Source organism: Dermacentor andersoni, chromosome 1, assembly GCF_023375885.2.
Source record: "Dermacentor andersoni chromosome 1, qqDerAnde1_hic_scaffold, whole genome shotgun sequence".
Lineage (NCBI taxonomy): Eukaryota > Metazoa > Arthropoda > Arachnida > Ixodida > Ixodidae > Dermacentor > Dermacentor andersoni.
The window spans coordinates 9,493,505-9,519,891 of record NC_092814.1 but is presented as its reverse complement, the minus strand read 5'-3'; the positions used below and the strand labels follow the sequence as shown (position 1 = coordinate 9,519,891).

General features: G+C 47.7%; 1 protein-coding gene and 2 long non-coding RNA genes across 7 annotated transcripts in view; 2 read left to right on the top strand and 1 right to left on the bottom strand.

Annotated features, from left to right (window-relative positions):
* Window positions 1-26,387, top strand: part of LOC126545730 (uncharacterized) — a 984,485-nt gene that overhangs the window by 863,086 nt on the left and 95,012 nt on the right. The window lies entirely within an intron of this gene.
* On the bottom strand, window positions 6,061-7,679 carry LOC129380383 (uncharacterized). The gene is made up of 2 exons (XR_008608385.2): window positions 7,403-7,679; window positions 6,061-6,184 (listed from the first exon to the last, which is right to left on the bottom strand). It is a non-coding gene; the product is annotated as an uncharacterized lncRNA (long non-coding RNA).
* Window positions 8,157-12,771, top strand: LOC129380384 (uncharacterized). 4 transcript variants are annotated; one of them, XR_008608387.2, is made up of 2 exons: window positions 8,157-8,479; window positions 9,947-12,771. It is a non-coding gene; the product is annotated as an uncharacterized lncRNA (long non-coding RNA). The 4 variants fall into 4 exon arrangements; XR_008608388.2 differs by having other exon boundaries at window positions 8,630-12,771; XR_008608389.2 differs by having other exon boundaries at window positions 8,157-8,819.

The window sequence follows — 26,387 nt, the reverse complement described above, 5'->3', positions numbered from 1 at the left end:
CGATCTAGTCAACAGAGCACGTCAATAGCGCATATAACAACACTTCTGATTAAATTGTTATATAAAAGTGTTGTTATTCGGGAGTTGCGGCGGAAGAAATATTGACAGGGCCAGCTATGCAAAAGGCAATTAAAGATAGCGACAATGATGACGAGCGCCTTGATCGAGATTGCTTGGGAGGTGGTACAGGAAAGGCAGAAATGCGAGCGAGAACGGCAAAAGTATGAAGTAACCCGTACAAAAATGGCTGTTGACCAACCATTGATATATTGTTGGGCAATTGTTGAAACAACGGACTTCAACAAATTTTCAAGAGCAATTGAGTTCACTCAACTCTTGCACAACAATATTTATTTTATTATTTATTGATACTGCAATCCCGGTATCGGGATTATAGCAGGGTGGGAAAAAGAATTAAGCAGTTTCACAAAAATGGCAAAATGTAAACAAGAAAGAAGGGTGCAGGTTGAAGCTCTGCAGCCAGCATCAGGAATACATTTGAACAAGATATCAAACAGTAAAAAAATAATATACACAATAGAGCAGTAAAGTGATGAAATGCAGTAACACAGACTAGGCAATATGTTGGGCAAATAACGTCAGTGACGGTTGCAACACTTCATTGTTAGTGAGATTATTCCAATCGGTAATAGTTCGTGGAAGAAATGAGTATTTAAAACAGTTATTACGGATGCGAAAAGGAGTTAAAGTTAGCTGATGTCGTTGTCGGGTCGCATACCCTGACGAAAAATGAACTAAATGGGTGATTTCAGTTCTGTAGTGTCCTTTAATTAATTGGTACATTAATTTAAGTCTTGCAGAACGATTTCGCTCACTTATTGTCGGCAGACCAGCTTTGATTAAAAGATGTGTTATCGATGTACGTCGGTAATTATTATATATGTATCGAGCAGCCCTCCTTTGAACCCTCTCTACTTTGTTTATGTTAGTCTTAGTGAATGGGTCCCAAATGATAGCAGCATAATCTAAGGTAGGCAAGACAATACATTTGTAAGCAAGGAGGCGGACAGATGGAGTGGGTAACCGCAATGCGCGTCTTAAGAAAAACAATTTACGATAAGCGTTACACGTTATGAAATCAATATGTTTGTTCCAGCTGAGATTGTTAGTGACCCAGAGCCCTAGATATTTATATTCTGTTACTTCTGCAAGTGTCACATCATTAATACTGTAATCAAACGGTAAGGCATTCTTTTTGTGAGTAATCCTCATCAATAGAGTTTTTTCAAGATTAATGGACATTTGCCATGATTCACACCATGCAGAAACTTTCTGCAACGTGTTATTTAGTAGTATTTGATCTGAGACACTTCTTACTTCTGTATAAATGACACAATCATCAGCGTAAAGCCTAATCTTCACAAGAATGTTAGACACAATATCATTAATATATATTAAAAACAATAGAGGCCCAAGAACAGAGCCCTGAGGGACGCCAGAGTGAATTGTAAGCTTGTCAGAACAATGATTGTTAAAAACGACGAATTGTTCCCTGTTTAAAAGGTAGGCTGAAATCCACTTTACTAATTGTTTGTTATGAAGTATTGTGTCTAACTTATAAATTAACTTTTCGTGAGTGACCCTGTCAAAAGCTTTCGAGAAATCCATAAATACGGCGTCAATCTGTGTTCCATTGTTAATTGAAGAGGAAAAATCATGTATAGTTTCTACTAGCTGTGTACAAGTTGAGTAACCCCTCCTGAATCCATGCTGATATTTAGTAAAGAAATTGTTAGCTTCGAGGAAGTTTGATATGTGATTGCGAATTATGTGCTCAAGTAGTTTACAAGCAGTCGATGTTAGCGAAATCGGGCGGTAATTCTTGATCAATCGCTTGTCTCCACTTTTGTGAAGCGGTTTCACTCTGGCAGTCCCCCATTCTCTTGGGATTTGACTTTCACACAAGGACCTTGTAAATAAAACAAACAAATATTTAGATGTCCATTGTGCATATCTTTTCAAAAAGGCATTAGGTATGTTGTCCGGTCCAGGTGATTTCTTTACCTCAAGGTTAAGCAGCATACTTAAGATACCATGCTCACTAATGACAAGATCCTCCAAAGGCGGCAGTGAGGCTTCAAATTTTGGAAAGATGTTATTGTCGTTAGTAAATACGGACTTAAAATGTTCATTGAAGACATTAGATAATTTGTGTGCATCACTGACCAGAACACCTTTGATTTCAAGCTGATCATGGGTCTTTGAGGTTGGGGAAACCGAACGCCAGAATTTCTCAGGAGACTCTGATATAAATTTGGGCAAAGATTTTTCAAAATAATGCTGTTTGTCAATGGCCGTTTGCTTTTTGAGCTGAGAACTAAGCAAAGCTATATTTTGTTCCAATTCCGGAGAAAGAATGTTTTCTTTTCTTTTCTGCTTCATGCGCTTCAGTTTTCTTTTCAGCTGCAGTGTCGCCCGAGAAATCCATGGGTTTTTTGTTTTCTTTTTAACAATAACTGGCACGTGACATTCAATACATTCATGTACCATGGCCTTGAATTGGTCCCAGAGTTCTTGAACACTTGCAGTGTTATTACAAAATGCATCAAAATTAAAGGAAAGAACATCAATAATGGAAACATCGTCAGCACGGGAGAAGTTTCTAAAATGCATTTTAGGCCAAACCTTATCAAGAGTCATGCCGTAAAGGGTCAGGAGAACAGCCTGGTGATCGGAGATACCAGGTATCACTACACACTTAGTTGCATCGAGGATTGTTCCAGAAACAAAGAAGAGGTCTAAAATGGATTTTGAATTCCCTTGTATTCGGGTGGGGTGCTCTACGGTTTGCGTCAAGTCAAACGAGAAAGCTATATCAAGCATTGCCTCACTTGATTCGTCACTATGCGTTTTGATTGCGAATGTTGACCAGTCAATATCTGGCAAATTGAAGTCGCCTGTTAAAATAATGCGATCATTTAGCTTAATAAAGGTTGTCATATAATCTTTAAGGTTATCCAAGACCATGACAGGCGATCCAGGCGGCCTATACAGTGCTCCTACAATATACCGGACATTGTTATGGTATGCCTTACAGAAAATGCATTCAATATTAGGCACTTCAGGCATGCTCAATATACTTAAATATTCTTTAAAGAGTATGGCAACTCCTCCACCTTTACCACCACGGTCTTTCCGAAGTACACTGTAGGAAGCCGGCACAAATTCACTATCGTGAATGGTATCATTCAACCATGTCTCGGTTAAGACCACGATGTCAGGATCTTCGCAAAGTAAAATTCCTTCCAAATCACTAATTTTGTTTAATATACTTCTACAATTTACATTTAGTATTTTCAGTGATTTAGGAATGGGCTCGTGCTGTCAGTTATTTTTATTGCTCAGCTTATAACGGGCACCTTTAACTTCATCCCAGCCGTACATTACATTGTCAACAGACAACTTATTATGCATTAGTTTCACCTTGGCTCCATTGGCCTTTTCTTGCGCGGCACTCTTCCACAGGTGCTTTCGTATTTCTCGCGTTCTGGTGGAAAAGTCTTCAGAGATTGATATTTCGGAACCCTTTAGTTTGTGCGCGGATTTCAATGCTGACGCCTTTTCTCGGTAGTCTAAAAATTTGAGTATTACGGGGCGTTTCTTATATTTAAATTTGCGACCAATTCTATGACACCTCTCAATGCCGGAGACAGTTAATCCTAATTTGTCCTGAAAGACCTCAGTCACTACCTTACTTTCAAGCCCAGCTGCTGTCTCTTCGTCATCGTCAGGTAGCCCGTATATAACTAAATTGTTTCTGCGACTCCTATTTTCTAAGTCGTCGACTTTATAAATGAGAGCAGATAACTGTTTATCAACCTTCACAACAGTGTCCTCCATTGTTTTCACACGTTTGTTCAGTGCGTTCAAACCAGCCAGCTGTTTTTCGAAACCTTCTATGCGTTTGGTCAGTGCTGAAATGTTCTTCTCAATATCGTTTTGAGAACTCTGCAAGGCTTCCACAAATGTGGTCAACTTTCCCTGGCCAATCAGTAATTCGGAAAGCATTTCTTTTTCTGTGGGACCCGGATTTGCCTCTATATCGCCACATACCAGCAAGTCACTTGGCATAGAAAAGACATAATTGAAAACATTTAAAAAAGATGATAGTGGACAGGGCAGCAGCACTAAGAAGCGATCATCGCTTCGATAGCATTTAGTAGGTAAGTACTGACTAACCTGCAGTACGAAACAGAAGGGATTCCTTAGCATGTTGCCGCTGAGGCTGCTGCCATGCCCACTGGTGTAGCTCGGTGTGGTCTGGCCTTTTATAGCGGGGAAGCGGGTCATGTGGTCCGACGTAATCGCAGTTCGCATAGATGCGGTGATGATAGTTGGCGGCGACGAATCTTCCACAAGGCAAATGTCACCGGCGCGTGTCGATGACAACGGATACGTCCCCAGGATTTCATTGCTGCGTGGTGCAGCGGGAAAACAACCGCATGATGATGGCTCGGTTTGCAGCAGAACTGCCACAACCTGCAGTACGAAACAGAAGGGATTCCTTAGCATGTTGCCGCTGAGGCTGCTGCCATGCCCACTGGTGAACCGTTCAGTGTTCTCAATACCGTTCAGTGTTCTCAATAAACAATTTATTGGGTAATTTGTGTTGATTTTTCTAGTTGTTTTTTTTTTGTGTGTAGCAGATGAGTCCAGTACACAATAATTAGGACTCGCAAATGAAGACATTCCAAAAATTTATTGCGAAGCGTTCCAACCTCATTCCTGTCACTTTGCGGCAGATAGGTTCTTCTTTCGCCTCGCTTTCATTAAAAGAAAAATAATGTGTGACCGATGGGGTGGAATCGAACGTCGGCCGTCGAGCCCAGTACTCTAACCAATAGGCCACGAGCGCGCGCATCTCCCTCTCATTCGAAAGCCAGTAAGCTCTGAAATGCTTGGCGCGTGTGCCGCGTGCCACTTCCTCGTGCTGTCGCTACAGCTGGCGCTTTGAAGCGCCTATCTCCGGGACCGCCCAAATTTCATAGCAGTTTTCGCTACGTAAAAACTGCAACGTTAGATTAGATTCATGACCGCGCAAGTTCATAACGATTTATTTCTTCGCCAGTGTACAAATGCCATCGTCGTTTTAACATACACTAGATGACATAGCCATTGGTACGATCCAAAATGAGCACGTTTCGGGAAGCAGAAGAATGCGAAATTCACTTGTAAACACGGTGACTACGCGCATGTGGAGTTCCCGAAAAGTAGACACGGCGGCAGCGCGGCCGGCGATAAGGCAGGCGCCGACGCTACCTTCGAGCACCGGACGCGCTGTGGGAACCGTAGGATGCAAGCGCGCACACGCTACAAACATACACGTGTGTGGTCTTCGAATTTCTTGCGACGTGCCCTCTGTTCGTAAAGCAAATATAGTTTTTTATCCAATGTCTGTGGTACTAGAGATCAAAGAACGAACGCGCTTTGAGATCGCAGCGCGCAGCCGCTATAACCATTGACTTCAAAGAGCTTCGGATTCAGCAACAGTCGCAACAGTATCACAGCTAATCGCTGTATCTGCGGCTGCTCCCAACTCTCGCCTTGCAACAAGTATGCGATTTATTTGATCCTCGCCGAATTGTCGTCTTCTCATCTCCCAAGCCTGCAGGTCTTGTATGTTCAGTGAAATAGAACACCAAAGGGAAATGAAAGAAATACAGGTAACGGACTCCTTCCATACCTTGTCACCTCATCTGCAAAGCCGCTACTAACTATTAAAAGCGTTACCATAGAGAAAGAAATTTCAACAAGAGCGGACACTCCCATAGAGCCCAGCGGCCGAATTGACTGTAGCACACCAAGCGGATGTTGTTGACTCCTTCCGGTTTCGGGCGCGCGCGTTTTGAACACCAGTTGGTACACGCCGCGCCGGCTCCGCTGCTCGGCGCGGCATTCATTTTTTTTTCGCTTCTGCTGAACCTCGCGTGGCCTTGGCGTGGAATAGTTTCATTATTAAATAGAAATGATTGCGATTGACCTTTACAAGACTGCGCCGAATCTGTCAGGTGCAATTTCATAAAGAAAACGAAAGACGTCTTCTGAAATGATGAAATGTTTATTTTGCTCTATATAAATGCTCGTTCCGGGCTTCTTCTGCATTCATCCAAAGTTGTGGCACCAGGTAAGCAGCAGTCGTTGCCGTACGATGCTCCACCGGACGCTATCAGTTGAAAGAAAGTAAATTACAAGCATGTATCATTTCGATATATTGACCTAACAGGAGTATTGCGTGTAGAGGCGAAACGTGCGTAAGTGGTGAATGAGCGGCATTACAGATAAATTCACTTTTACGTACATTTCGCAGCAAAGACTCCTCCCAAACAATGCCATAAAATCTGAACATCCGATTTTCAAGCACCCCTCCTTTCCCGGGCATTATTTCCTGCACTTTGAGTGCACAAATACACGGGTGACTGCGCGTTTCCAAAACAACTTGGCCTCAGTCGACACGATGGTACGCCAAGTACACAAAGGTGGCTACAACACAGGCTCAGCCAGACCATGTTACACGCTCGCAGAATGCCTTCTAATCGCACTCAAGTCAGACTCGTGGGTGCAAAGCCTGTTTCCAGTCGCTCAGAATACATAAATGTCATGTTCTTGAGCTCCTCTGTGTTATCTTTTATGCGTCCTGCCGGCGCATGCAACACTCCCGTGTTATCACTCTCAGCAATCGCTCGTCGCGTTTTCGAGAAGCGTGAGTACCGAAATAGGTATATGTTGTTACAGGGCTATGAAATGCGTCACAAACTTGTCCCACTAAAATTCAGTACACGCAAAACTAACTCACTATGGCCGGCTTGCTTTTTTGCTAACAGCTTCACAACCCCAGGTGCGGCGAGCAAGCCTCAAGATATCCCAAAAAGTTACCAAATAAATTACAATACTTTTTCGGGTCAGAGAATGCGTCACGAACTTCTACCAGTAAGATTCAGTACAGGCGAAACTAACTGCGGCACAGCCGAGATGCTTTTCGCTAACTGCGTCAATAAGCCGGGCGCGGCAACCGTGCTTCTAAACTACCCCAAATATAACGACGTTATTTACAATAATGTTGGGGGCCACAGAATGCGCGAACACTTGTCTGTCTTAGGCGCTACAACGTAGTACACGCATGCACACGCGCAAATGCGTCACACGGCCGAGCCGGTTTTCGCTTACTGCGTCAATAAGCCGGGCGCGGCAAGCGTGCCCGAAAACTACCGAAGTAAGTTACAGTAATGTTGGGGCTCATAGAAAGCGTCGCAAACATCTCCCAGGACGGGGCATTAACTCAACTGCGCCAGGACGGCGGAGCAGTTTTTCGCTAACTGCGCCACTCGAACTAAGCCTAAATGTGCTTAAAATGCGCCTCACACTGTCAAACACAATTTCTCACCTTGCCGTAGTCCAGTAGTGCAGTGGTGCCGTGTCGAAATGCACACGATACGCAAGAGAAGCATAGAGAAGGCCGGGAGCCCAAAAAATGGGCTATATCCAAAACAGACGGGTCGCCGAGCACGCGAGCTTCGCACGTACGACCGGCCTCGCTCACTCCTGCGGCTTGTCTGGCGCATGACGTATGCACGCGCGTCTGGCGTGCCGCTAGCTTGTTGCTAGGCAACGCAACAAAAAGTTGCAAAGTATAAGTTCATTTACACGCAAAACTTTTTCACTTTTAGTGAGAAGAAATAAAAAAAAATAAAACGTTGTGTGGAAGTTTATTTCACATTCTTTTTTTCTGATGCTCGCGTCAACTAACGGATGTTGTTGAAACTAGGCGTGACGTGTTTCCTGTTGCCAGTATTTGAAGAGTGTCCCCTCTTGTTGAATTTCTTTCTTATGGCGTTACTTCTGTAAAAATAGCAAAATTAGTAGTAATTTTAATTTCTAGGTAGCGCTACAAACGTCAAGATAGCGTTCGGGCGTGTGTGTGCGCGCGCGCACGCGGTTGCAACCGTTGTAGCTTCGTTTTGCACACACTTTTACAACAGTACACATGGCTACCGCTAGTTTCGTAGTCACATTTTTTGGTCCTGGTATTTATTGTTTATGCTACAAATTAGGTTGTTCTTAAAAATTTATGAAGGTTAGTGGATGAAATATTATTGCTAAATAATTAGTGGCTTTTAGTGCCCTTATTTTGCGTTTGAAAGGTTTTTATAACTCAATACGATAGTGAAGCTGTGAACGGCTTTCGGACTCAGTTACTTGGTTGCAGTTGTGCGGTGGTTCACGCCTCGTGCTTTTTGATGAAAGCATTTTTTTCTTTTCGGACATCATGACGCACATTTTAGTGAAATGCTTTAACGACGATAACTGGGACGTTTATCCGTTGAAGTCGTTGGCTCACCCAGCTACTAGTCTTCGACTGATGTGCGAGCCTGGTTGTTTTGATGAGTTGCGCGGCAGAGGTCATGATGGCTGTTGGAGAGAAGGCACCCCGAAACAGTCGCAGCCGAACTTCTGCAGATAGGTAAGTAATCTCGTTTTCTTGAGCACGTAGCCTTGTTTTCTATTTTGACATTGACAAGCGTGAGATGTTAAGCACACCGTTCACTTTCTTCAAGCAAACCGCATGCCCCGGAGCGAAAGCGCGCGATTGGAGCGAACTTTGTGCCTGCAGTTGGGCGCTCGCGCGCCCCGACGAGGGCCTACGTCATCCTCGAAGTCGCCGTTACTCGGCGCGAGTCTCCGCTCGCCGTTGCCGGCTCGCTGGGTCCCTGCCTTTCGAGCGCCTCGAAGACCTGCTGGACGGCCCAGAAAAGCGCGCGATACTAACTCTCGCTGCCGCGGTCACTTCCTTTGAGACAATGGTAGGCGAAGAGGCAGCGGCGCCCCACGTGCGTAAACTTGCATTGCTTCATTTGTTCCTGTCTAATAACGTTTCTTCAATTTGTATGAGAGAACACAATTGCAAAATAAGGATCGGCTTCTCTGCGCAGTGATAATTTTGTACAGTGGCCACGTCATCTTTCATAGGGGCTCACGTGGGTTGTCTAAGCGCTTGTTATCGCGTTCCGATACGTGAGAGGCGCGCTCTCTTTCAAGGTATTTAGGTAGACACTACGAGCTTAGGAGAACCGCGACAAATAATTGTGCAGCAGGTGTGCAGCTGTGCTACGCTTGTACTACACTCGTACCGGAAGGCAGTGTTGCACTTCACGCTTACGCATTTCGTAACTATGGCGGCTGCCGTGGCAATTTGGGGCTTGAGGTCATGGATACGATCCCTGCAGCGGCCGCATTCCAAAAATGCAAAAACGCTCGTGCATTGTACATTGTATGCACGTAAAAATTTCCCGGAAGTCAAAATTAATACGGAGTCCCGAACTACGACCTGCCTCATACTCAGATCGTTGGTTTGGCAGGTAGGACATTGAATTATTTTTTTTAATCCGTAGTGGCTCATCGTATACCGTACGGTTAACGTGATCACCTTTTGTGCCGTAGCAGTTAAGCGCGCCTCGATTTAGGTTGCGGCGCACCGCAATATATGTTTCGCCTCTTTGGGATTTGCGGAGAACGGCCAACCGATTAGTCACAGCTTCCGTGTTGTGTGACTGTGCACGGATACACGGCGCAAATGAACAGAGGTGTGGTGACTACGTCGGCAAAGAACACAGCCGCCGACGGGCTCGCCTTATCGCCTATCACCGTCAAAACCATACCGCAGTAAGCATCTTTATCGAGCGCGGCGGGTTGCCGTTGAAGGCGTACTGTACAATAGGCGATAACCGAAACATGCAACCGTTCTCTGCTGCCTCTTTGAGTTGGTCCGATCCGAATGTGCGTTGCTTGCAGAAGCGAAAGGAGCGCCAATCGCCGCGTTGTCGCCTCGAGCTAAGCGTCTCACTCGAGCACCGTTTGCGCGGCGAATGACACATGCATGAAGCTAGCTCACTGCGCAATCTCATTTTCTGTCCGCATTCCCTTCTCACAGGTTGCGCATGCAGCAAATTCCCAGGTGCTAAAGTGTTCTACGTCAAGAGCACCTTGGCGTCGTGCAAGAAACACCCGTTGATATGTGGCTGATTCACTAGCAAGCTCGCATCTCTGTCGCCTCTCTCCATCAAGTGGGATTTTCGACTATTTTTGTGCTGCTCTGTGGTGTACTAGCAGCCGCATGGACGCTGTGAAGGCTTACTTTTGATTTGCTCTGGCGTTTAGTAGTAAAGGATGGGCTACCTTTTGAGGGGAGGCATTTACTTTTGTTTCTGAGAATGTTTATCAGCCTAACCAAGTGATACGTGCGTACTGTAAACAGCAGAACGATCGGAGGCGGACGACAGACGGCGAAATAAGTAGGAGCACACACGAGCGCAAGCTCAACTAAAAGTTTACTTTTGATGACAGAGCTATTAGACACTGGTCAACATGACAACTGTAAAAAGCCGTGCATGCGAGGCAGAAACAGCCACGTGCGACCAGAAAAAAATATGAAACAGCCATGTCATGTAGAATAAACGTGCGTGAAAAACGAGAACTATCGGACAAATCTTTCGAAAAAGCGAAAGATTTGTCCGATAAGTGATACTACCCAACGAGAAATACTCGTGAGAACTGCAACTTTTTCCCACTAAGGGCAACAGATGACTTGGTTATGCATTTGTTTCGTTTGTGATCAATAAATATTGCTTCTGGAACTCCTCTGGTGTTGCGGTATAGAGCAGAAAGAACGATTGTTTCTTCACAAAGACCAGAACACAAGAGGACTTATGGAAGCATTATTTATTGATCACGAAGAAAAATTCATAAGCAAGATTTCTGTAACCCTTAGTGGGAAAGAGCTGCTGCAGTACTCGTTAATATCATTTACAAAAGAAACCTTTCAGTTTTCATGTTTGTGTTACTTTTTGACGCACATGTTTATTCTACAGGATGTCTTTCGGTCCTTTTTTGTTGTGCCGGGCTGTTTCTGCTGCGCACCCATGCCTTTTTGTTTGTGAAGTTGGCAAGTGTGTTTTAAATCTTTGTCTTCACGAATAAACTTCTAGTTGAGTCAGCGTTCATGTGTGTTCCTACCTTAATTCATCCTTCTCGTCTCTGTTTGGGTGGTTGTCAAATATAAATGTACACCAAATTGGTGAAGTGTCCGTAAAATTGATACATGAAGTTATTTGTGCTGTTTATTTAAGGAAGAACGCTATAGGGTCTTCTCTTTGTTTTTAACACTGATGAACATTTTACTAGTTCAACTTCAAGGAGTCCCCTGATGTAGCCGATAATAGTGATGGTAACTTCCTTTGTGTGTAAGATTTATTAATTTCATCCATTCAAGGCATGACATGTCACATGCCTGTTTGTAGGTATGCAAGCATTCGTAGTTTTTAAACATACTAAGCTAAACTTTTTGGTTCTCGTGGCGCTGCTTTGTACTGTGCTGCATTCTCTAGGTGCAGGAACCTTTTTTATGCGGTAAGTGCATGTGTTCTTTTTGTAAATATTGGAGGAAAAATTGTGGTGAGCTTAAAGATGCATGTATAACACTTGTAAGATTTTTTCAACGCGGGTGCTGTATCTCCCTCCGTCTTTGTTACTGCTTTGTCCCAATTTTTATGCAACTTTTATGTATTTTATGCAATAAAATTCTGGTAGCATTTTAATAATATTTTACCTGCGCAATTGAGGTCATTGGTGTTTCGTATACGCATTTATTTGCGTTTTTCACTGTCTCACCCATCTGGCTGTCCAGTCATTGGAACCTTTTCTCATCCTTTATAACTATTTCTGGGATACTTGATACTGCAAGTGCAGGTGACCATTTATTTGGCTGTTTGGCGTTGTGTTAGCCGTGTGTTACTACCAATAATTTTTATCAGGTATTAGCCTTGCCTAATACCTAATATTACTAAAAGGTATTAGCCTTGCCTTATCTCTTTATTGAATGAGGTACCACTTAGTTGCTGGGTATAGGGATAAAGGCCCCAAAAAGTGCTCTAATTAGCTTTGTGGAAGTCCAGCAAGATTACCTGAAAATGAGCTCGCTAAATTGAGGAAATGCCACCAACAAACTCGTCTGTACCCCAAATTAACATAATCGAATGGTGTACTGTTTGTTCTTGACTTGTGCCAGGGAGATAAGCTGGATTCATTATACAAAAGTTTTACAAGTTTGTTTCCGAAGAAAGCAAACCTGGCTCCTCAGAAACATATGATTCAGGTGTTCACCATGCCCGACAACTTTCTAAATGATGTCTCGTCGATAGCTAAGTGGAGTGATGTTATTTTATAAAATAATTGGGCAGCATGAAACTATATACATCTCGAAGACAAAAAGCTCAGGCAAGTCTACTTTGGTACTTCATTAAATTTTAATCGCGGTGAAAGACGTGTGCTAAAGCTTGTACATATTTCCGTGAAGTCATTTGTTTCAAGTCTTAGTTTGCCTTCTCACAGTCAGCGGTACCTCTTCCTGTGATGTGTTAGTGTGCGAAACATTTTAATGTAACATATTCAGATGTATTTTGTGTATTCACACGCAAGCAGCTTCAAGTGTTCATGTTTTCAAAGTTGGTTGTTACAAGTGTATGCTTAAGTAGTGCCTTTTGAGTCGCTTTGCCTTCTAGTCATAAACTTAAGTCGAAAGTGAAGACCACAATAATCGTTTTGATTGAATTCATATGTATAGGTTTTTCACATGTATTTACACTGCTAGAGTGCTGTAGGTACTAGCCTATGTCTCCAGGTTCGATGTAGTGGTGCCTTATGTACTGTAATGTTTCATGTGCAGACACCTTAAGTGTAAATAAAGGTACTTCACATTGATCACTCTCTCCTTTGCATTTGTTTGTGTTTGGGAAAGTTATGAGCAGGCACCGGGGCATGCAAGTGTGAAAAGCAAAGCAATCTCAATATATGAATAAAACTCCACTAGCCCAACGTAACGTCAATCATATTTCAATGGCGACTTCTGAAATCTCAATGCCATCTCAACTTGGCCACAATGTACTTTTCAGTGCTGTGGCAATAACTTAACATCTCAACAGAACTACCACAACGTCAGTTCAACGCAGAATCAATGGTAACCCAACAACCATTCAACAAAACGAACACAACGGGCCGTCTAAGCACAATGGACTTTCAACGGTAACTTAACAATTATTCAACATTGAAATACCCAATGGCGTTTCAATGAAATTTCAGTGGCCAATATTCAAGAGCCCTCAACACTCAACCCAACAATTCTCCAGCAACCTCTCAATAATACCTCAATAAAAAACTCAACATTGACCAACAATATTTCAATGCCTTCTCAATCATTTTTTTGTACGGGTATGGCACCTTCGAACAAAGAGATTGAAGTGTGCAGCAGTTAGTCGCGCAGAGACAACGGCAGCCAGAAAAATCTGTAGCTGGTACGCAGCCAAAGTTGGCGGAAGTCGCTGGTTGAATTTCGTCGAGAGCCGAAACCTGTGGGGTTGGCGCTTATAGAGGAATGGGAAGTGTTAACTGCTATCGATGCCTTAGTGGCAACAAAAGGCCGTTGATGGCCGTGGTTAGAGCGACGAGGTGCTGTGCCGACAGAGCATTGCAGAGAAATGAATTGGCACCGCGCGTGTGTGTGTCGCAGTTATTGTTAACGAGGTTGTTAACGATGTGGTCAGGGCACCGCTGACCTGGCACCCGTGTCTAATCAGGGCTGCATGCCGAAGGGCAGTACAAGCTGGACGATGCACTTGAGGGCAGTTCGCAGGACGGCGAGCTGCGTAGCTCAAAGGCAGACAACTGCATTCTTCAGGGATCGTGTAAGCTGTCCGCCAGTCTAGGTAGCGTTATGACTGCAGTAGACATGCTGTTTGCCACGCGCAAAAATCGAATGCGCGAGCCACCCTCTGAAGACAGCCGGAGGACAGTTCTCACGCGATGCTGGGCACTGCTAAATTTCCGTAACGAACACCCCTCGTCAGAGAAGAAGCGATACACAGGGAAGAAAGAGTTGCCACTGCGGAGGAGGCGAGACGGAGCGGAGGGCTCATGGACGGTTCAGGGAAGAAAGCCGCCACGAGCCGCCTGCCATATACTCAGAAGCAGAAAGTAAAAGATGTCCTCTCCCATTCCCACGGCCAGACCCTCTCTCCGCCTTTGCGCCCACTGGGACTCGGGGGGGGGGGGGGTCACCGGTCCTATATTCCGTCTGCGACAGTGTTGTTTCTGCTTCCTGATTGGCTGTTGTCCTGGTGGGTTTTGACCTGTGTGTGATTGGCTACCGCCAGGAGGGAGTGTTTGAACACAGATTTTATAATGACGACGAGCAGAGAAGAAAAGCTGCTCTGGTCCATGGAGACGAGGCTCGTCCAGACGCTCTTTGCCAAACACTTGACCTTTTTTGTTTTTACTATTCGACGATGCAAGTAAGTTTTGTTCATGTGCCAGTAATATACTGTTGGTTATCGTTTTGCCAACTTCCGAGCTTCTGATTGCTTCAACCCGAAGCCTCTGCCACGCTACCATATGGAGCCGGGTTCGAGACATAACCTAGCGCAGCAACAGTAGCCAAAAGAGCGATGATTTAGAGAATCATTCCGACTTTGCGGGTGAGACAACGATCGAGACCGACGAGCTATGTGCCGATGCATAGCTGGACAATGCAGTAGAGTGCAGTTCACGGGAGTGTGAGTTGTGTAGGGCACGTAAAGACTGTTAAATTGTTCCGTAGTTGGTTAAGCTATCTGCAAGTCAAGGCGAAAAGAGAAATTATTTAGGTACAAATAACTGAGACTGTGCGAGTGAGGCAGTGATCCGGGCTAACGAGATGTGTGTATAACGGACAACACGAGGCGCGACAAGACGGCACGATTGTGAGCACTAGAAGGAACCGCCGTAAAAAGCGACATTGTAAAGATCGCAATGCGGCAGAGTGTGTGACGCAGCCTAAGAAAGAAGCGTCAAGCAGCATGAGCATTGAAAGGTGCGATCGCCGTTGACGACCTTTTCCCTTCAATCAGGTCCGGGCCGCAGGATGAAACGAGTGAGAGAAGCACGTTCTGCGCGTACGCATACAAAGGACAATCGTGGTCCCAGTTGTTCCTTCGTTCTTTTCGGGGCGCAGCATGCAGTGCGACAAGGTGGCAGGACAAGACCTGGCGTATGCTGTCAGCCGAGGTCATTCTGAAAGCACGTCACCTGGATGTAAATTGGCAGGAGACTGTCAAGTCTGGAAATAGCTGTTGTAACGTCACGCCTTTTGTTGTTACTGGTTCGACAGAAAAGCTTTCAAAGCGCGATCCCCTCGAATTAGGCTGAAAAATAGTTTTTGCGAAATTATCAGAGCAACCGACAAAAAGATGGGCTCCGACGAAACAAGCTTTATTTGGTTTGTTTAATTTTTGAGCGTTCGAGAGAGAGAGAGAGAACAAACATTTATTCGAACCATCGAGGTGGTTGCTATGAGGTCGAGTGGGTGGTGTCCTCATTCCAGGACTCCACAGGCCATGGCTGCTCGACGTACTTGCTGGACGAGAGCTTCTTGTCCCGCCAGGGTATCGCCGGTCAGCTGTACCTCCCACCGCTCAAATGACGTGCTAGGCGTCTTTAAGTGTTGAGGTTTGCCCCCGCACTCCCACGAGATGTGGAAGAGTGTAGGGCGTGTGTCGCCGCACCAGGGGCAGATGCCGCGATATGTATGTGGGAACATTTTACTGTATTTGTGTAGGTTAGGAAATGTGTTTGTCTGAATAAGTCGGAGAGCTACGGCATCTTCAGTGCTGAGCTTTCTGTGAGGCGGAGGATAAATCCTGCGGTTGAGTCGCTGGATCTCGAGTCGGTCGCAGTAATTGGACGGCAGGGGCATGAAGGTAAATGGTGGGGATTGATGAGACGATTCGTCTTGCCCCGCTCGGTTGATTAGCGCTCGAGCTAGGGCTTTCGCCCTCTCGTTCCCCTCCAGACCCGCGTGGCCCGGCGTCCACGTGATTTGGTGGTATTCTTGCAGCCTCGGGCCTAGAATCTGAGCCGCCAGCAGCGGTGTTCGTCCGTTGGTAAAGTTACGGCAGGCCTGTTGCGAGTCGGTAACGACATGGACTTCCCTGCCTACCCTGTCTTCTTGCTTTATTACCAGCGCCGCAGCTATGGTTTCAGCCGCAGCTGGGGTCTCTGCCCTTACGGAGGCCGCGAGAGTCAAGGAGTTGTCTCTCCCGTTCACGGCGGCTACCGCGAAGAGGCCCCCTACAGGGTACGCCGCCACGTCCACGTACGTTACGTACAGGTCACCCTTGAATTGTCGGCGCTGTCTGTCGACGCGAACCTTGCGTCGTCCTTCATGGAGTTCATGGCTCATGTGCTTCGGTATCGGGTTCGCCTTGATCTTGCCTCTGACCTCAGGCGGGAGTGATCGTTGCCCATCGAGGGCACGGAGCTCCGTTGCAGTTCCGGTCCGGTGGAGGATGGCTCTGCCCGCCGCCGTGTTCTGTAGTCTGGCCTTTTGCGAAGCCATAACCGCGTCCGACAGCTCAGCGAAGGTGTTGTGGATCCCGAGGGCAGCTAACTTCTCGTTTGAGGTGGTGACAGGGAGACCCAGGGCCGTTTTGTACGCGCCTCTGATGATGGCATCGACTTGTTCTTGGTCGCGTTTGTTTAGCGAGTGATAGTGATACGGCATGCTATACGTGATTCTGCTGATCACCAGAGCCTGGACGAGGCGAAGCGTGTCCTCTTCTCGCATGCCCTTGCGGCTTCTTGTAATTCGTTTTATAATCCGCGAGATCTGGTTGGTGGCAGACCTTAGGGTTTGGATGGTGTGGGAGGCTTTCAGGTTGCTCTGGACCCAAAAACCCAGAATCCTAGTCTTATTGCCTTCCGTGATCTTCTGGCCCTCAAGATAGAGGTCGATAGGGCCGGGGGACTTGTAGATTCCTCCTCCGTGCACCCGGATCACCTCGGACTTTTCTGGCGCACAACGCATCCCGCTCGCTGCCGCAAATCTCTCCACGGCCGTCGCGGCCTCTTGAAGGGTCGCCTCTTTTCGCGCTAGGGAGCCCTTGGTGGCCCAGAGCGTGATGTCGTCTGCGTACAGGGCGTAACCTAGGTCGGGGATCTTCCGCGGCTCTTTGGTCAGCGCTAGCATCGCGACGTTGAATAGAATCGGGGATATTATCGCCCCTTGCGGTGTTCCTTTGTTCGGCACGTCGATCGTATCCGATCGAGTCTGGCCTATTCCGATGGTTGCCGTCCGGCCCGTCAAGAACGATTTAACGTAATTAAAGATGCGCTCCCCGCAGCTGATGTCGTTCAGTCCCTTGAGAATGGCCTCGTGAGAGATGTTATCGAAGGCCCCTTTTAGGTCGAGTGCGAGCAGGAGGTGTTCTCCTCCCTTCGGGATGCCCTTAAGAACTTCTTCCCTTAGGATTAGGAACGCATCTTGCGCAGAAAGTCCCGGCCTGAAGCCAAGCATGGTGTGCGGAAAGAGGTCACCGTCCTCTATGTAATGTTGGAGGCGGGTTTCGATGACCCTCTCGTACAGCTTGCCGAGGCACGAAGTCAGCGAGATGGGACGCAGGGCGTCAATCGCGGGCTTCTTGCCGGGTTTGGGAATGGTCACGATTTCCGCGTGTTTCCACTCGTTCGGTACGTGGCCCTTGCTCCAGAGTTCCTCGTTTAGGTATTCGGTGAAGTCCTGGATGTGCATCGGGCTCAGGTTTCTAATCATGGCATTGGTGATTTTGTCAACTCCGGGAGCAGTGTTGCGCTGTGAGGCTCGTGCCGCGGCATCCACCTCTTCCTCCGTGATGGGAGCGTCCAGTTCTGGTCTTGGTTCTCCTTCATATTTTAGGAGGCAGGGTTGTATGGGGTCGCTACCAAGGTATCTGGTTTTTAGGGTGTCAATCAGATCCTGGTCGTTTCCGGGGAACTTGTGAGCAATTTCTAGGAGCGTCCGACTGGTTGTCGATTTCGCCTTGTCGGGGTCGATCAGGCAACGTAGGATGGCCCACGTCTGCGCCGTACTCAGGGTACCCTTGAGCGAGGTGCAAAACTACCCAATTTTGCTGCGTCAGCTCGTTTGCGTAATTTCTGGCTTCGTCTGTTATTTTCTCGATTCGTAGACGTAGCTTCCGGTTTAACCGCTGTCGCTTCCACCGTTTGAGGAGGCCCTCACGGGCTTCCCACAGGTGTAAGAGCCTGCGGTCGACTTCGGGCGTCTCGACCGTGCGCTGGATGGTTTTAGTGGTTTGGATGTGGGCGTCCCGGAGGTGGCGCATCCATTCCCCTATGTCCGTTATACCGTTTTCGGGCGGGGGGTACTGCCTGAATGCCTCCCAGTCCGTGAGCCTAATTTCACCAATTGTTCTCTTGAGTTTCGGCGTGGATACCGAGATGCTGAGGATGTAGTGATCGCTGCCCAATGTTTCGCCCAGGTGCGCCCATGAGTATTCCCTTACGTTTTTGACAAATGACAGGTCCGGAAACGTGTCTCGACTTACACTATTGCCTACTCGGGTTGGTTGGAGGAGGTTGGTTGTCAATTCGAGGCCCATTTGGTCAACCGCATCGAGGAGCGACCTGCCCTCTTGCGTGTCTTGTTGGTAGCCCAAAGTCGTGTGTCTAGCGTTCATGTCTCCCACCACTACCAGCTGGTTGCCGCCAGCGGCTCTCACGCTCTCGTAAATGATGTTGCGGAAGTCGTCTTTCTGAGCCCTCGGTGGACTGTACAAATTCAGGATGAAAGTGCTACGTCTACCCCTCTTCTGCGGGAGGACTTCCACTAGCATATGATTAATGTCATGATGTTGATAATGTTGTCCCACGGCCGTCACCGTTTTGTGAACTAAAACCGCGACCTTCGGTGATCCCGCGTGTTTAATTACGTAGTAACCCCGCAGCCTGATCGGCTGGTTCCCGACCTCCTGAAGGCAGATGACGTCGGGGGGGTATAGGTGATTTTGGATGAAAAGTTGGAGTGAACTTGGCTTCTTGTTGAAAGAGCGACAATTCCACTGCCAGATCACGAGGTGTTCGGGCGCGCTGCGTGTGGTGTTAGCCATTGCTAACGTTCATGGCACCGCCGTCGCAGTTGTCGGCGTCCCTGATGTCACCCGTGTTGTTTATGCGCCTGTACGCCTTGATGCGTGGGTTGCTGCTCTCGTCGTCGACCCGCTTGCGCGAGCCAAACTCACCCTTGCGTATTCTTCTTTCAAGGTCTTCATGGCTTAGTGTGTTCTCCTTGACTTTATTGTTTAATTCACCCATCTGGTAAAGCATCTGTTGTATCGTAGCATAAATACCTTCGAGGGTGACTACACTTGACTGGCCTGCCGCTGCCGAGGCCGCACCGGGAAGCGATGAGGGCGTGGTGGTTCTTGAGGGGGCAGGAATGGAGATGGCGGGCTGGTGGCCTTTCGTGCCGCTTTGCGGCCCTGTCTGTGTGTTGTTGCTTGTTTTGCTTAGCAACGCTTCTAAGCGTTGCATGCGTTGGTTTAGGTCGTTAACCTGAGCCTTGAGTTTTTTATTTTCTTCCCTGATGCGCGTACATTCTGGGGAGCATTTACTATTTTCACTGGTATTTTGAGCGGAGGAGGTACTAGACTGATTCCGGCTCACCTTGTTGTTGTTGGCTTGGTTCTTCTTGCCCGATTGGTTCTTCTGCTTCGACGTGGATGTCGAGGTAGAAGGCTGCCGCTGCCCTTGCTTCTCTCCTAGCTTTGGCCACTCCGAGCGGAATCGGGACCTGGACCTAGACTGGGACTGGGATCGGGACCGGGACCTTGACCTGGACTGGGCCCGGGACCTTGAGCGGCTCGCCGAGGATGCCGAGTTGAACCACCGCAGGCGGCTTCGTATTGGTCTTCCTCCATCACTGTCGTCGTCTTCCTTCCTCCTTCCGAGCGGAGGATGCTTTTTGGTGGTAGTGTTGTTTTTTAGCTTTTGCTTGCACTCGCGAGATCCCGTGGCGTGGGCTTCGCCGCAGACGGCGCACTTGAGCGAGCACTCGTGGTCGTCCGTCGGGTCGTGCGTCCCGCAAGCGCGACAGATCTTGACGTTCGGGGTAGGACAAACGTCCGATCGGTGTCCCATGCGCTGGCACACATAGCAGATTTGTTTTGTGGGCTTGTAGGGGTGGCACTCGGTCTCCCCTCCGTAGTAGTAGACGTATCGTGGAACTACGTCAGAGCTGAACGTGATCACGGCCGTCTTGGTCTTTCCCAGCATGCGGGCCTGCACGATTTCAATGCCTTGGGTCCTCACCCTTAGGTGAGTCATAAGCTCCTCGGGAGGAGTATCCGGGTCGATTCCATGAATGACGCCCCGGGCCACTCCGTCCGGTGCCGCAACGTAAGAGTTGACTTCGTAAAGGTTGCCGCCCAGCACAATCCGCGTGATCTTGCGTGCCATATCAGCGACCTCCTGATCTGGGGTGCTAACAATAATTATGTTGGAACCGGGTCTCAAGCGCACGATGAAATGCGAATCGTCAACTTTCCCTCCGCAGGCGGCCGAGACGGCTTTCGATATTTGGTGGTTGCTGAAACTCTTCACCTGAAGGCCTTTCTTGGGTCGAATGATGATTTTGAAGTCGCTACGTGGCAGTGGGGGCAGCCGTCGCCTCTTCTTAAAAGAAGGCTTCTTTGATGCCCCAGCGCCTGCAGCTGCGTAGGATGATGATAATAACGCGGTGGCGGAGGAGGGCGATAGCGGAGAGATCACCCTGCCTGCCACACACACTTGCTCGCCTCTGGCGAGCTTCTTCTTCGTTCTTCGCTTGAGGTGTAAAGACCAATTGGAATAAAGACATTCCGATGGCGTCCCTTGCGAAAGGTCCTCTTCCATAATGGCAGGGTCGTCATGGCGATCTTCCGAGATGTCTTGGAAGTCCATGGCTGTAGTTTCTTGCGACGAAGGCCCGGCGCCAGCTCCAACAATAGCACCGGGGGCGGGTGGGGCTGTAGCAACAACTCCACCTCCACTCCCTCCGGTAGAAGTAGAAGCGGCCGGCTGGGATCCAGCAATGTGCGCCATAGTGAGTGTCGAGTAATCGTAGCAAGCGAGCGGCGGCAAACGCGGCGGAGCGCCTCGCCTACCTCCGCGCTGCTACGTACGGCGGCGTCAGGCTTAACACGGCTGCGCCACCCCGGAGAACTTCAAAGTCCAAGAGCGCAAAATAATATGCACTCACGGTCTTCAAGCTTCTCAGGGGGTTCCGGATGACTTCACGAAGGTCGTCCGACAATGACTGCGGTCCTCCGATGTGAATTGCTTAAAAGAATAATGAAAGTCGACAGAGCCCATGCGAAGCACGTCTACGCCGCTCGGCTCTTCTTCTTCTTCCTGAGCGTTTGAGAATTTTCGCGATTTTAAACTAGAGTGTTTTTCTATAAGTATGTTATGAGCTTGTTAAAGTTTTCTTTCGAGAAGGTCCGAGATGTGAAAGATGTGTTTAGCGTTAAGCTTTAGTGTTCCAAAGTGATCGTTAATGAGTAGTTAGCCTTTCTTTTTTTGTGTGAGTGACTTGAAACGTTAAAGGAAAACACGGGGAATGTGGGAGATGGAAATTCAAGACGATGAGCAAAACGTGAACAAGGTGAATGCAGGAGCCAACGTTTCGACAGTGGACTTGTCTTCTTCAAGGCGACGTACGCTTTCCTGGCCACAGTATATATAGGTGGGGTTCTTCTAAAGGGGAGAGGGTGAGAGGCGGGAGGGTGCGGAAACGAGGGAAGGTGTGTTAGCGTGTCGAATTGAGAGTAAAGGAACGCTGTGCACAAGGTCAAAGCCAGGACCCCACCCCGGTCTGTCAACGCACGCGTGTTAGCCGGCGTGTCAAGGGCGTCTGACAAGCCGGCTGAAACAAAAGAGGAATGGAAAGGGGAGAAAAAAAGAGGAATGGAAAGGGGAAGAAAAGGGGGGGGGGATACGCAAAGAAATTACTAGATAAATACCAGCACAAAGATATTACAGCTGCAGATCCACCCAAAGAAACTAATGTACCCCTGCAGCACGTAGCTCCACCGACAGTCCTACAGGCGAGCATTCAGAGCACTGCAGCAATGTAGTAGACATATCCCATAGTCTACGCCCCCAAGAAGTTGATCTCCTGAAACATGGTCTAACGTTTTGTCCGACGAACAACGCAGTAAACGAATACGAACACCACAAAGATATAACAGAGTTTTCACGACGCATGCGCATCAAGGAGTTCTTTTTCGATAGACCAGTTGTAGGAAAAGAAGATAGAGACTCTCTTAGACCACCTAGCACGTGGACACCGAAAACCGAACAGTGCCCAGACCTCGATTTATACATAAAACTGATATCGAAGGAAATTCTAGAGTCAACGCGGCATTGCTGGAAACGCAAAAATTTGACCACCGCTCAACACCAAATCTTTAAAGAACTTGCGAAAAGGAATGATATTGTAATAAAACCAGCAGACAAAGGCGGCAGTATCGTAATCTGGCCTACAGAAAAGTACAAGAATGAGGCCTCTAAACAACTGAGCAACCTCACCTATTACAGAAAACTCGACTCTAACCCAACTTCAGATTACAGCAATATTGTGATAAACACAATAGCAGAGCTCCTGTCCAGGGAGCTAATCACGCAATCTGAATATCGCTTCATGATGCCCAAGAACAAAACAGCAGGCCGCTTTTACCTTCTCCCTAAAATACTTAAAGTTCCGGTCGAAGAAATATTTACAGCAGAAATCCTGGGTCGGCTTATTGTGTCTAATAACAACACACCTACTGAGTCACTATCTAAATTCTTAAATCACCACCTGTCAAACATACCCACCACCCTCCCATCTTTCGTTCAAGACACGCCGCACGTTCTTTGAATTATCGACGGCATCAACGCCAACCAAATCCTTTCCGACCGCGCTATTCTAGTCACTTTGGATGTTTCTGCCCTTTACACCAACATTCCCATGAGTGAGGGAATTGAAGCCATTTCTAGATCCCTCGCAATCAATCCCCAAGCGCACGTTCCTGAAGTTTATTTATCGCTACTTAGGTTTGTTCTCAGGCTAAACTATTTCGAATTCTATTCTATTCACTACCTGCAAATTTTCGGCGCTAACATGGGCACGCCATTCGCTCCCACGTATGCGAACATTTTCATGGGAGAGCTTGAAGCAGACCTGCTGAAATCCTACCCTTTAAAACCCCACACTTATCTTCGTTACATTGACGACATATTTATAATATGGGAACACGGCACAAGCGCCTTAACCGACTTTATTAGCCATTTCAATCGCTTTCACCCGAGTATTAAATTTACTGCCCACCACTCTCCTAGTCAAATCAACTTCCTGGACACGACGGTCTACATAGAAAACGGAAAACTGAGAACGACACTTTACCGGAAGCCTACAGATAGCCAGCAATATTTAGACTACAACAGTCATCACCTGCTACATTGCAAGCAAGGAATTTTGGTCGGACAAGCGAAACGTATGAGAAGAATCTGCAGCGAAGCCGACGATTATATCCACCACCTAAATGACCTTAAAACAACGCTAGCAGAAAGGAACTATCCCCAAGTTGCTCTCGGTAGAGCTTATGATGCCGCGTCAAGATTGGAGAGACAGTCGGAATTGGCGAAGAGACAGCTCACACTAGAATCTGGCAGACCGCCGGCCTTTATAACAAAATATTCTAATGCACTCCCAAACATAAACAACATCCTAAGAAAATACCACCCAATATTATCAAGTAACGAGCGTCTGTGAAAAGCGTTCCCGGATGTACCTAGGGTTACCTATCGCCGAAACAGGAGCATTAAAGACATGTTAGTGCACGCAAAAGTCAGCCAACAGCATTCCCCCGTAATAAAAGCATGTTGTCGCCCCAGGTGCAAAACCTGCAGGCACCTTCAAAATGACATTAAGATTAAAATCACCGCAAATAGTTATACACATGAAGTCAAATCTAGCTTCACTTGTAGAGGTTCGGATGTGATTTATATGCTTGAATGTTCCTTCTGTAAGAAACAATATATCGGTGAAATAGGACAATCAATGAACGTCAGATTAAACGGGCATCGCGCGGACACAGCTAAAAAGCTTCCCAAAGCCGTCGCCGAGCATTTCAACCAACCAGGTCATAACTTTGATGAACTTAAACTCTACATCTTACGGTCAAATTTCCGTTCTGAACGAGAAAGAAAATACAGAGAATCATACCTTATCCATAAGTTCAAGACATTGCAACCAATTGGCATAAACGTTTCAAAGAGAGCTTTGGAATCTATTCACTATGCTAAACTTCAAGCTATAGGCAACAACACTTAGTTTGATTTCTTGGCGTATCCCCCCCTTTTTTTCCCTTTCCATTCCTCTTTTATTTTCTCCCCTTTCCATTCCTCTTTTTTTTTTCAGCCGGCGTGTCAGACCAAGACCCTTTAAAGAACTTAAGGCCTTCTGGCTGACCCTCATATATATATATATATATATATATATATATATATATATATATATATATATATAAAGTGTTACGTGTTGAAAGATACAGACGGAAGAGGCTATTTACACTGGACTGGAGCCAGAGCGCCTGGCCGACATTTTCTCGCGCCAAGGGCCCAGACCCTCTTCGTCGTCGTTCTCGCGGCGGCTCATCTCTCGGGTATCTACCGATAATATCGTAATACTACCCCCCGGCGGCAAAAGCGCCGTCACCGTTCTTTTAAATATCCAAGGCACGTGGAGAGTTGTAGGGCTTCGTCGAGTGACGTGGACAATGTCACTGGCTGTCACACCGGAGGACGTAGTGGGCGTGGCTAGAATAATTTCATAGGTGACATCGGTCACTTCGCGGAGCACGCGATATGGGCCGGTATAACAGGAGAGCAGTTTCTCACAAAGGCCAACTTCACGCGATGGTGACCAAAGCAACACGAGGTTGGCGGGCGCGAAATGGACATCACGGTGACGGAGGTCGTAGCGTCGCTTCTGTTTGTCTTGAGAGACTTGTAGACGAACGCGCGTAACTTGACGAGCATGGTCAGCACGGCCGATTGCATCACGCGCATAAGCGCTAGTTGAAGTGGACGGAAGCACGGTGTCTAGTAGTAGCGTCGGCTCGCGGCCATACCAGAGGTAAAACGGAGAAAACCCGGCAGTTTCGAGACGGGAAGAGTTGTATGCAGAGGTAATGTAGGGTAGACCCAGGTCCCAGTCACGGTGCTCGTCTGAAACGTATTTGGATAGCATGTCTGTAAGGGTGCGGTTCAAACGCTCAGTGAGGCCGTTCGTTTGAGGGTGGTAGGAGGTAGTAAATTTATGCTGAATGGAGCAGGCCCGCATGATGTCGTCAATGACTTTCGCCAAAAACTTACGGCCACGGTCTGTTAGCAATTGAGGCGGAGCACCATGCATCAAAATAACATCATGTAGAAGGAAGTCCGCAACGTCAGTTGCGCAACTGGTCGGAAGAGCGTGGGTTACGGCGTAGCTGGTCGCGTAGTCAGCCGCGGCGGCAGCCGCGACTGCGACCCACTTGTTTCCTGATGTGGATTCCGGAAATGGGCTGAGAAGATCCAAGCCGACACGATTAAGGGCTCGGCAGGGATGTCGAACGGCTGCAGATAACCAGCGGGTAGCTGGGAAGGCTTCTTGCGTCGTTGGCAAAGTTCACAAGCGGCTACGTAACGGCGTACGGAACGGGCAAGGCCCGGCCAGAAAAAACGGCGACGTACACGGTCATAGGTTCGAGATACGCCGAGGTGTCCTGCCGTTGGTGCGTCGTGGAGGTCTTCTAGAACGGTTGAGCGGAGGTGCTTAGCTATGACAAGTAGGAACTCAGAGCCGTCCGGATGAAGGTTACGACGGTACAGAGTACCGTCACGGAGGACGAAGAGGCGTAGAGTGGCGTCGGCCGGAATGTGTTCGAAACGGTCGATGAGTCCTCTGATCTTGGCGTTACGACGTTGCTCGTCGGCGAAATGAAGCAGCTGCGACACAGAGAATACGCAAGCAGCACTGGTAATATTGGAGGAGTCAGGGTCGTCAACAGGGTAACGCGACAGGCTGTCAGCGTGTTGGTGCAGGCGGCCAGACTTCTAGACCACAGAATAAAAAAATTCTTGTAGGCTCAAAGCCCATCGACCAAGCCGGCCTGTAGGATCTTTTAGGGATGAGAGCCAGCAGAGAGCATGATGGTCAGTGACTACGGAAAAAGGGCGACCGTAGAGGTAAGGACGGAACTTCGCAACCGCCCAGACTACAGCAAGGCATCCTCGTTCCGTAATGGAATAGTTGCGCTCCGATGGTGTGAGGAGGCGGCGTGCGTAAGCAATAACGCGATCCTGGCCACGCTGACGCTGGGCTAAGACGGCACCTACGCCATGACCGCTGGCATCTGTACGCAATTCTGTAGGGGCATCAAGGTCGAAGTGGGCGAGAATGGGTGGTGATCGAGGAGAGAAGAGTGACGAGACGAGAGAAGGCGGCG